Source organism: Caenorhabditis elegans, chromosome X (assembly GCF_000002985.6).
Source record: "Caenorhabditis elegans chromosome X".
In the NCBI taxonomy this organism is placed as follows: domain Eukaryota; kingdom Metazoa; phylum Nematoda; class Chromadorea; order Rhabditida; family Rhabditidae; genus Caenorhabditis; species Caenorhabditis elegans.
In genome coordinates this window covers 15,525,142-15,535,777 of record NC_003284.9, presented here as the reverse complement: position 1 = coordinate 15,535,777, position 10,636 = coordinate 15,525,142, and the positions used below count along the sequence as shown (strand labels likewise).

The following is a 10,636-nucleotide window of genomic DNA, read 5'->3' as shown; positions in this document are numbered from 1 at the left end:
CATTTCCATCCATTCATACAATAAATTTATGACACAAATGTTGGCATTTCGGCCAGACATCAAACTCTATTCAGTACAACCTTATCATTTGTAAAAGATAATGTAGGGAAATGAGAGGAGGTGCGGTTGAGTAGATCAAGAAATCGCGAAGAAGTTTGGTTTAAGCATGCCTAATGGGCAGGGTCGAGGGAGACAGCACTTGGCAGCGCGCCAAAGCTTTGCTCGGCGGGGAGAATGGCTTTGGCAACATATTGGTGATGTCATATGACGTAGACAGCGGACCTCCAGAGGACTGCCATTACACAAGTAGGCAGAGGGTCCAGAGTATGCGTTGCGATAAATAGCTTGTCATGACGAGAGAGGATTGGGAGGAATAAGAAGAAAAAAGGAAGAAGAAGAAGAAGCAGGCGAGTAAGAAGAAGAAGTAGTAAGTAAGGAAAAAATTTCAATGGATAAATAGAAGAGGCAGCTCCCCCCCTCCTTGCCTTCCTCTCTCCCTCTCTATCTCCCATTTTCGATGAGACATCATAAGAGCTCCGGAGAGAAGGAGCTTTGCCTCCCCTCCTTCTTACCGTGCTCATTTTGGCAACATTCGGAAGCATTTCAGCCAGAGATATAGAGAGGTCGAGAGACGTCAGAAGGAAGTGCGTGGTGCGAAAGTTTCCTTTCGCTTCTTCTATCTTTTCTTCTTCATCCTCCTTCCTTCTTCTTTCATCCTCGTCTTTTCCCCTTTTTTCTCTTTCCTTTTTCGTTTTTTTCTATCTCCACTATCGTGTTTTTTTCTTTGAAGACGTGTCCTCCCCCACTTGCTGGGTTTTGTTCATATGTTTATGAATAGAAGGACAATGTCATCATTGAATAAAGAAAAAAAAGAAAGAAAAGAAAAAAGCAACGTGAAGTAGAAAGAGTTAAAGGGTGAGAAAACATTTTCATTTGAGAATAGAAAAAGGCGGAAAAAATAATTAAAAATTGTTGTATATCAAAATCCAATTTTTCTAAAAGCAAGATCAGTGCATCAGAAAAAGTAGATTTTTTCATTTCCACAAAAAATTGGTCAAAAGCTTCATTACACCGATCATCTCTAAGGCAATCAATTATTCTGATTGGATTACACGTTTAAGATGCAGCACGCACATAAAAAAAAATTAAAAGTGGAAAAATATGGCAAACTCATTCAATTCTTCAAAACTGAGCACGATTATTTTTATATAACGTTTTATATGCCGCTCGCTTATATTTTATTATTTCCAAATTCGGTTTTTTAAGGGCACGTGGTATCAGAGTGTTTCATTTTGGCTCGATCTACGTAGATCAACAAAAAGAGCGGGAGAAGAGACGCAGAATTCTCATCTGATTTGGCATGGTTCGTCACAATTTTTGGGCAACTAATACTCGAATTTTTTTGTAGTCCAAGCCGTAATAGGACAGTCTGGCACCACGTGTAAGGGCGAATTTATAGATATATTCATCTGAAAAGGATATTATAATTTACCAGTAAACTCTAAATGTTTTTTAATCACGACAGTACACTCAAAATAAAAAAAAACTGCGTGGCGTGTACTGCAGAAAACCTAATATTTAGGCCCCGTCTTTTTCTCGACCACTCACGGAGAAAAGACAAAAATTTTGACCCCAACCAATATCAGGTCGCCGACATCTCACGGGTTCCGCGCGCCGCTATGTTTAACTCGCAGCAGGCGGAGACAGCTCGCCACGCCCACAGCGAGTTAACAGCAGCGGCGCGCGGAACCCGTGAGATGTCGGCGGCCTGATATTGGTTGGGGTCAAAATGTCCACCACTTTTCTCCGTGAGTGGACAAGAAAAAAGCGGGGCCTCAATATTAGGTTTTCTGCAGTACACGCCACGCAGTTTTATTATTTTGAGTGTATGAAAACGAAATATATGGAAATTGTTTCAATTTGTATTGTTATCCTGAACAGCACAATTTTAGGGATGCTCAAAAAGAACGAGCAACCGACATTGGTAGATGTGGATCACACAAAAAAAAGTCGGATTAGACAAAAACACATTTTGTCAAAACTCTTTTTTTGAAACATACATAGTAGAAAACTATAACCGAAATGAAAACCAAAAAATTCATGTCCCGAACAATGAAACTCTTGATAAACACCCATCTTTAATACAATGTCCCTAATCAAATCAAACTCCCACACATGGGAAAAATGAGCAAAAAAAATTCAGACACAGACAAAGTTACAGAGTTCTCGGAATTTCAGCGTTTTTCTATACCGAAAATGAAATTCTTTGTTCGGAGCTGATCAATTTCTCAGCGATATTAAATTTCCGTCGAGAAAATTGAATTGGAAAACGTCATACTTCAATTGGATTGAATGTACGTGGTGGTAGAATGGGCGCAAAAGCCAAGGAAAAAAAGACACGCCAAACCGTACATATTTCCAGTTTCCAGTTTCCAAATTCTCAATTTTCATTGAGAATTCACGAAGCAAACCAAGAATTGAAAAGTGACGTTTCTCTCGTTCCGCCGTCGACAAAAGCGCGGAGAAAACAAAAACAATGGCGAAAAAACAGAAGCGAGATTCAATTATTTGCTCCCATTGCCCAAGGGTTCAAACTCTTCCTGTTGGGGCTTCTCTCTTTCATTCTTTTGTGCAATTTTAATGCGTTTTTATTCTGCAATACTATCTGTTTTTTGTGTTTCTAAATAAAGAAACAAGAACAAAAAACAACGTATGCAAAATGTGAAAGAAGATTAGAACAACTAGCGCCGAATAATCATTTGAAAACAAAATACTCATTTTTGAATATCGGCGTTTATATACGACATTTTGTCATCACTTTCTGACAAGTATGTCAATTTCGAATTCTTGCAACATCGCGTAGAAAGTGACGTTTGACAATTTGACAAAAGCGTGTGTTGTTCGGCTAATCATTAAGAATGCAGAAGGAAAACCGGGAACCCTACATTTTCTTTTTGACAAAATGGGTTAGATAAAGCAATAGTAAGTTCAGAGCAGATTTTCTTATTTATACCATTAAAAAAAACATTGAAAATAACGGAAATACTATATTCCTTAAAATCACATTCTGGAAGAAAACCCCACTCTGCGGAATAAAATGTCATCATAGACACAAAAGGCCTTGTTCAGTTTCCAAGGGGATGTCATATATAGACGACAATCAAATTAAAATTAAGGTCCACCACTGCGACACTAAAAAGTTGCCAAAATTTGAGATTTTAGATTTTTTTAATAGGCCGTTTTATTCCAGAACTTTTAACCGCCATAACTTTTTTTTGAGAAATTTTCAGAAAGTCTCATTACGAAATTTGGTAGTTTTGGAACATTTTGGGTCCAAAAAAACAGAGTCCTAAATTTCGGTACTAAGCCTTTAGAAAAAATTTACAACAATATAAATTACAAAATTCACTTGAAAGATGTTTTAAATATATAATCTAGAACATTTCGACTTGTGCGGCAAATCTTGTGATCTAGGTAATTGCATAGTTACTATGTTTCAAATCATAAAAGTGTTTTGTTCAACTTCCAAAATTACGTGTTAAAATAAAAACCAAACTGTGAAAGTGTGTTTTTTTTTTCAAATAACTATTGAAAAGTTTACCCATGATATATACACATATATTCAGTTTTTCACCGCGGAAGACTTTTAGGGAGTTTTTAAATTGGCATTACTCCGCATTTAGGGTCTAACTTGGAAGCCTGACTTATAAAAATACAAACTTCTACTCTGAAAAACAAGACAATCTTACGTCATTTTCTGGCAAGAAGCTCTTGAAATAGCATCCCCTCTCCAACGAATCCATGCGCGGACAAGTTCGCCGCCCTCTCCTTCTCCTCATCAGAATCATATTTCAAAGTCTTTTCCGTGATGTGTTTTTCAAGAAAAGGCCACTCGGCGAAAGACGGCTCGTTGATCATTACGACGTCATCATAGACACAATTGGCCGTGTTCAGTCTCCCAAAGGATGTCATATTCAGAGCACTTAATTCTTGGTACAAACATTAAAAGCTTTTATTTTTGGAGATGTGTCTAGAAAATGAGTAAAACTAAGCATTTGAGAGATTGAGATTTCGGATTTTTTTTTCGAGGGAAAATAATGCGGTATATTTTCTGAATAATTTTGAGGGGAAAAAGTCTAGAAAAAATATTTTGAATACGGAACGTCTTACATCACAAAATGTTGCGCTAAGGTAGAGTAGCGCCAGTGGGGATTTTGTCTGAATACATTTATAATGATCCAAAACAACAGAATATTATTATATAATAAAACACTCGTTTTGGCAAATTTCGAAAGTTTTCAAAAGTATGAGCTTTTGAAGAAATCCAAAGCAATGTCGCATGTTCCAACCCCTACAAAAAAAACTTCTTTTTTTGGTCGCCTTCCAAAATTATGAGTGGCAAAAACTGAGTAAATTGTTACATTTTGACAGTAATTAAAAAATGTTCAAAAAATTTTGCAAATTTTTTTATTATGATATTCGGTCATTTTGACACCATATCAGTAGTTTTTAACACTTTTCCCATTGGCGCTATTCCACCTTCGATGTTGAAAGGTTAACAACTGGTTTTTCAAGGGGCAGTTTAAAACAGGTGTACAAATGCAATAAAAACCCAAAAAGATTCATATTTATACTAGAATTGTGCGGCAAAACTAAAAATCTTGACATTCCAGCATAATCTTCAAATCAAAGCAAAATTACTTGAAAATGAAGTGAAACTATTTGACCTCATTTTGTAGAACATTTTGAAAATGCCCTCAATTACTGCCTAAAATTTTACTAGTCCCCAAAAAGGTACAATGAACTTTTTTAGGTGAATGACTTTTTCTAGGTAGCCTTTGAGATTTTGAAACAATATTTGAAGAAGAAATTGGTTTTGTACATAGAAATAGTTTTGCTTCAATTTTTTGCAAAACCCTAGTCGAATAAATACTCAAAGAATAGGCATATTGTGTAAATTTCCTGAAATATTCACAAAATTTGAGTATACAGTTTTCAAGTGTCTGTTTATGTAAAAACACAATAATTTAATATAACATAGTGCACAGAGCATTGTCTCTTTTAAAGTTTCAATTCAAAAAAATTAGCAAACTCGATATTAATGAAACGACAACTTTCAAAAAGGCAAAAATCTGAGGTATGCGTGCTATATACCTATATTGAGCCCTCTCTCACCCCATGCAGTCTCTTTTTTGACACTCTTTCCTCTTCCAGAATATTCGAAAATTCATGGTTTTGCTCGGCGAGCCGTAAAGGGTGTTACGTGTAATTGGCAAAGGAAAAAGACAAAAACCCCTCCCACTGTCAAACAACGCCGTCTTGGGACGCGAAATTGACTTTGGAATTGTTAAGCACGTTTTCATGATTTCTGACCGATTAGCTCATGGATGGGATGTGAGCAAATATTAATAATGGCAGAGAAAGTTGCCGTCAAGTTCCAGGAAATGTTGGAGGGAATTTAATTATGCGGTGATTTTTTTTGCATGGGAAAATACGAGTTAACGAAGCTATACTCAGAATTCAAACTGTCACTGTTTAAAGGTGGAGTACCGAAATCTGGGAAATATTTCCAAATGACTCCGAATTTTTCCCTAATATCTAAGTGAAAAAATAAAAAAAAACATTTCTCTGATTTTATATTTGACCTTGAAATCGCCATTTTCATTTGCGTTCCCAAGAGATTTTTCAAATTCGCGCCGAAATAAATTCTCCTTGGAGCGCGTTTGCCTCATTTAATTTCATCAATAAATTTTCACTTTTTTTTCAGTTTTTCAGCTATTTTTATTCATTTTTGCCGTATGTTATCGGATTTGTTTTGCATTTTTTTTATTTCGTGTCAATAGAACATTTTACAAGCATAAAAATGAACGAAAATAGCTGTAAAACTGAAATAAGTAAAAATATATGGGGAAAATTAAATGAGGCAAACGCGCTCCAAAGATAATTTATTTCGGCGCGCATTTGAAAAATCTCATAGGGACGAAAATGAAAATCGCGATTCCAAGCTCAAATATGGAATCAGGGAAATTTTTTTTGAATTTTTTCACATAGATATTCGGAATCAGGGGAAATTTGGAGTCATTTGAAAATATTTCCCAGATTTCGGTACTCCACCTTTAAGAGTAGATCAAGTAGAGAGTAGAGACACTTTAATATTTGGAATCGTGGGAAAATCCCTTGAAAACTTTTATTTTGGCCAAAACAAAATACATTGATTTACCCACTTAATTTTGTCATTTCTTACAGCATCACAAAAATTGGAAACACGATTCTTTCAACGCTTCTGTTCAAAGTTTTCAAACACCACATAGCAGGTGGTAAAGTTTCAAAGTTTGTCTCAAAGTTTGTCTCAAAGTTTGTCTAAAATACCTAACATTCTTACACTGAACTATGATTTTTCGTACATAAATCAACACTTCAATCCTGTTAGCATAAAACAATAAAGTTCAAAAAACGAGAATCCGTGGGAGGAAGGCGACGAGTTTGTTCATTGTTATGCTCGTTTTAGACACGGCGCGAAAGTCTAGAAGCGCGATAAAAACGTAATTTTCACACGCTCAAGGCGCCGTCTTGCTTCCTTCATGTTTTCTTCTTCTTCTTCTTCTTATTCAGTCGTCGACAACATGACGTGCTGCTCTTCTTGAATGCAAAAAGTGATAAAACTAGCGTACATTTTGCAGACCTAGTCTATCCTGCTAACAAAGCTAATCGGTTTTAGACAAGATACGGAAAAGGGCATTGAAAAAAACTTACACAAGCTGACTCAAAATTAAACTACTTAACATCATCAAGTCTGTCGACTTTGTAGCTCAGAGTTCAATCTACGATCTATAGCTATCTATAGTCACAAAAGTTTGACAAGACCAGAAAAAATTGCAGCCGACACCGATTGAGGTCAGCGTAAGGTCAGTGATACATTCTTTGTATTGTCTGTAGGCATGTTCAATAGGCCGAGATTGGCCGACCCACGACCCCAACATACTTTTTGGGAAACTTTCAGAAATGGAGAAAAAAATTGTTGCCTGCCTTTCGGCGACCTGCGCATGCCTCGTGCTGCAAGCCTCACCTAATGTATGCTGCAGCGCAGAACTCGAAAGGTGTCGGCCGCGGCGAAAGAACTACCCTTTGCACTTTGTGGTGTAAACACCAAGTCTTTGACTATAGTGCAGAAATGGGGCGATAGGCCCGCCGGTTGAAAGCTATGTTTAGGCCCTACGGTCAACTTAGACTAGACTAGTCCTTTAGAATTTCTTTATTTAAAAATTGTTGAATTTTTGTCATTAAACAAAATGTTCTAAACCTAATTTGAGTATACTCAAACTACATTCTCAATAAATTTATGAATTAAATTTAAAAGTTTTGTTTAATTTTGAAAAAGTTAATGTAAAGTTTAAATCAAGAGTTTCAAAACATTTTTCTGAAGACAAGCTATTTTCAAAAATTATGGATGATAATACTTCTAGTGATTTTTGAGCATACAAAAAAAGTCAGCTCTACATATTTCTTACAAAGATTAGCAGTGTGTTTCCAGAAATACCACAACGACTCACACTCTTCATGAAAAATTCACCATGAGCAGATTTTCAAGTTGCTCGGCAATTCTTGCAGAAATATGTAGGCACACAGTTCAAAAGCCATTCATTTATTTTCAAAAAAAAAATCAACTCACCTGGAAACGTCATGATACGTCAAATATATATTGATAGTCAAATAAAAGTGTCGGTAGATATCTCCGCGACATAGCAACTCAAATCATCTCAAGTACCACTATTTTCTCACAGCTGTTGACCGCCAACTTTTTGCTTTAAAAAAGTGACGTCAACTTTAGTTTAAAAAAGCTTTTGAACAATGGGGTCTATGACTTTTTCAAAATGTCATGGAGGATGCAAAATAAAATATTCGAAAACATGTTCTAGAACGAATGCAATCAAAATATCAAAAGTATTTGCTCCCAAGCATGAAACGTTGATCAAAAAAAAATTAATCCAATGACGTGAAATTATAATGTTCTGTATTTTAGATAAATATTTTGTAAATACGAACGTTGTCGATTTCTAGCCAAATACAATTGAAAAATTACTACAAAAAATACATTGGGGCGCATTTGTGTCTCAACATTAAGCTGTACCTTAAAATATTTTCACTGAATTGACTTTCGTTTTGGTTAATGCGTAAATTTGAGACTATTGTCATTTTAGGCATATAAATAGATTTTCCTAAATTTGCCTAAAAATACAAATTAGAATTCACGTTAAAATTTTTTAGAAATGTTTTGAGGTACATCTGATACACAAGTACCCATTGGGCCGCTTGAGCCGAGCCGCTTGAAATAAGTTTCTAGAAAATGCTACAATTCTGACTAAATTACAGAAAACAGTATTTAAAAACATTTAAAATCATACTACCTAGAAATAAAGAATAAATCGACAAAAAGTGTTTTGAAATTATGTGATATTAAATTTAAAACTAACAGGTTTAAAGCTTTATACCCACTAATAAATAGCAGTAAAATTTGCAATTTAGGAAAGTTCAAATGTCAAACATCTTTTCGGCAACATCTTTTTCCAAGTTTTTGTTATATAATTGTGACATCCGAGTTGAATGAAAAAGTGAAGAAAATGAAACATGAAGTAATCCTCTTTGAAATAAATCAAAATATAGCGAAACCCTTGATTTTCAAACTCGTCGTAACAGTCCACTGCACTTTTGTTCGTCCGAAACACTATGTAGCACGTCATGCATCGCAATCGGCTAGTGTCATTGGTCCCAACGGTGAAATTTCCATATTGCCTTTCTTATGGCCTTTTTTTTGTTGAGAAGATCTTAGTGTATGGGTTTTCGAGAAATATTAAGAGGAAACAAGAAAGGAAGACCTCCTTTCAAGTTTTTATGCTCCTGACGTTTAGCAGATGCGGCGACGGCGACGGCGCCAAGTGACTCCTTGGGGAATATTGGTGGAGGTGAAAAAGGGATGAAAAACTGACTAGGGACAGTAAAAGTTGAAACGGGAAGAAATTTTGTAAAACCTTTTTTTTTCATTAAGTTAATTGTAATTACTGTTTAGATTGAGTTGATTGTAATACACGAGTTTTACAAACTGAATTTAAAAAAAAATATGTTGACTACCTTTGAAGAAAGAGGAAAAATATTTGAAACATTTTGGAAAATTTTGTATTACAGTCGAGGCTGTTGAAACTCTTTGCGCCAAGTTTAAATACGAAGCACTGTCATTTTTGAACTTCAAAAAAAAAGAACGAATTTATTTTCAACGACACTTTCCAGAACAAAATTTCAAGAAATTTAACAAAAGTTCATAGTTTGTGTATAGTTGTATTAATAAAAAATATTTTGTAATTTTATCTTTATAGAAATGATTTTGAATCATTTTGTCACTTGACGTACTTAACTTTAAATCGGCCCGGAACCATTTATTTTAAATTTTAAGTATATAGAACGTTTACGATTAATTTTTAGTCAAGTTAAAAATTAAACTAGAATGAACTACGGTGTAGTTAACTTGTTTCAATTTTTAAATAAATAAAAATTATATTTAAGGTTTTTGATTGAAAAATATGTATTCATTTTCTTGGGATTTCATAGTTTTTAGTTTTTCCAAGATAATGCATACGTGAAAAATATCACAAATACAGTACGTGAAACAATTATCCACAGGAAACACAGATCACTCACCGGATGGTATTCCTGCCGGAAACACACCTACAATGTCGGGCATTGAGCGAAATCTGAAGCGAAAAATTGATAAGAGCAGATTACAGCAATGTATGTGGATTATGAAAACGTGATGGGCAGAAAAAAAAAGACCAGGGGAAGGGGAAATTTGGATTCAATTCTCAAAAATTCCAGCCAGCAACATCAATGTTATTATGCATTCACACGCGATTTTATGTCACAAAATAAAAAAAGTAAATAAATATAAATACTAAAAAAAATAAAACAACGGAGCCGATTCAAAGTTATCCATCATATTATTTCTATGGTGTTATTCCTATAGTGACACGAGAGACAAATCGGAGAAGTAAGTGCGGAGGAGTTTTGAAGGACTTGAATAATAACCAAACGTCAAATGTGCACTTTTTGTAAAATTTCTGAATGGAAATCTGATTTGTTAATTTAATTTATTTTTTTTTGAAAATAAAACGTGGATATTCTGAGAAACCTAGGTACACATGTGTACTATTTGAAAAATCAATATCACAAATCTAAATCTACCGGTCGGACCCTTATCTAGTCAGTTGCTATGACAAATCGTTGCCCAGAAAGCCAATAATCAAGGTTATGACGAGTAGAATAGGGAAATAATGAAAATAGATTTTGATGCATTTTGCAATTGTGTAGGCTCTATTCATACATGAAGTGCTGTAAATTGTCAAGAGTAGCTGGATGTAGTCAATTTCCGAGAAAAACTTGTAAACATCGCTATTCGTCTTGCTTCCTTGCTTTTTGCACTACGCTTCCTCCCACTTCACAAAATTCCAGCAAAAAAGCAATAAGAGGTTTCAGATTTTGTTTAATTCAATAATTCAATTTAGCAATGCTTATTATGCATTGAGTCAGTGGTCTGCAATTTGAACTAGAATAAAAATTTTATTACGTCTGAGACTAACGGGATTCCGTG

At 34.9% G+C, this 10,636-nt stretch overlaps 3 non-coding genes across 3 annotated transcripts; 1 reads left to right on the top strand and 2 right to left on the bottom strand.

Moving 5' to 3' along the window:
• Positions 1-5,332: 5,332 nt before the first annotated feature.
• Positions 5,333-5,384, bottom strand: H30A04.8. The gene has a single exon (NR_072765.1). It is a non-coding gene; the product is annotated as an Unclassified non-coding RNA H30A04.8 (non-coding RNA).
• Positions 5,385-8,746: 3,362 nt separating this feature from the next.
• On the top strand, positions 8,747-8,946 carry H30A04.11. The gene has a single exon (NR_072764.1). It is a non-coding gene; the product is annotated as an Unclassified non-coding RNA H30A04.11 (non-coding RNA).
• On the bottom strand, positions 8,811-8,950 carry H30A04.3. The gene has a single exon (NR_072763.1). It is a non-coding gene; the product is annotated as an Unclassified non-coding RNA H30A04.3 (non-coding RNA).
• Between the last annotated feature and the right edge of the window lie 1,686 nt (positions 8,951-10,636).